We start from the raw sequence: 1,305 nt of genomic DNA, 5'->3' as shown, positions 1-1,305 counted from the left end.
GGAAACCGCTGCGCGCCCCGGCCCGGCTGCCAGCACGGACCCCGGCACGCCAGAGGGGACAGAGGTGGCACAGCGGGCAAGGCATGAGGGCACAGGGCAGCAGAGTGGGGAAAGAGGCGGAAGAGTAGCATATACCTTTGCAAATACCAGCACATTACCTAAATATCCATAGACACAGAACTCTAGAAATACAGGCTTCTAGAATTAAAACCTTATCTAGTTTTCATTAGGATGTCACATCTTTTCAGAGTGCTGATGTGATGTGTCCATCAGATGTGGTACATCTCCCATGCATTGCTACGCAGCATGTAGCTCACACGCTGTCAGCTCTTTGGAAGGCACGTTCTGTTGCGGGTCCTCGCTGGTGCAGGACAGCCAGCAGCTCCTGCAGGAGACGCAGGATGCAGGGACTCGTCTGAGAAGCTGCATTCAAACAGCAGTGACCCACAGGTGTCTCCGAGTCCTCTGAGAATTCTCTTCCACAATGTGCAGAAACATCCAAGCACTCATGCCTCCAGTTGGAGGGGGGAGAGGAAGCAGTGCATGATTTTAGTGAGAGTACAAAATTGGAGACTATCACTGCTAAACCGTGAAAACCAGAACAGAAATGGATGAATTTATGCACTGAAAGGCCTCTGATATTCTTTTATTGGAGAAAGAAAAGCTATTCATAGTCTAAATACATCTTATATACAGAATTAGAGAAGAGAAGAATTTCAGGGCTGTATTTTGTTACACAAATATGTTGTGCTGTTTGGCAGGCCCATGCCATCTCAAGGACCCACCTACTTAGAAAATTCCCCTGCTTCCAGACACACAAACAGGACTACCTCTATCCAGGTTTTGAACTCATGTGCTTGACCTGCTGCCTTCTCCTCCCACCTGCAGCACTGGCATCAGTTTGCTCTTTTCAGTAGCACTTTATTTTGACATCTAGAATTAAATAACTGTTGCAGTGGGGATACTGTAACACACATATATCAAACCAGGAGTCCCGTGGAAAGGAAATATATATGGGCAGACGGATTCTTGATAGCTGTTTCAGAGAGATGTTTATTTCTCCAGCCGCATGGCCAGAGCTCTGCCGAGGAACTGTTCCAGTCACGGGACCAAGGGTCCTTCTGCCCGCGCAGGGAACACAAACCAACCCATGGGAACGAGGCTGAGCAGGGGCAGGGAAACCCCGTGTCTGTGCCCTCAGGGCCCCTCTCCCAGGGCTACACGGCAGGGGAGGGACCCCAACACCTCACCCGTTTTATTTTAACAAAAGGAGAATGAAAACAACTGGATAAACATAACAAGAAC

This window comes from Corvus brachyrhynchos, unplaced genomic scaffold (genome assembly GCF_000691975.1).
Source record: "Corvus brachyrhynchos isolate BGI_N302 unplaced genomic scaffold, ASM69197v1 scaffold33, whole genome shotgun sequence".
In the NCBI taxonomy this organism is placed as follows: Eukaryota; Metazoa; Chordata; class Aves; order Passeriformes; family Corvidae; genus Corvus; species Corvus brachyrhynchos.
Note: the sequence above shows the minus strand (reverse complement) of the source record.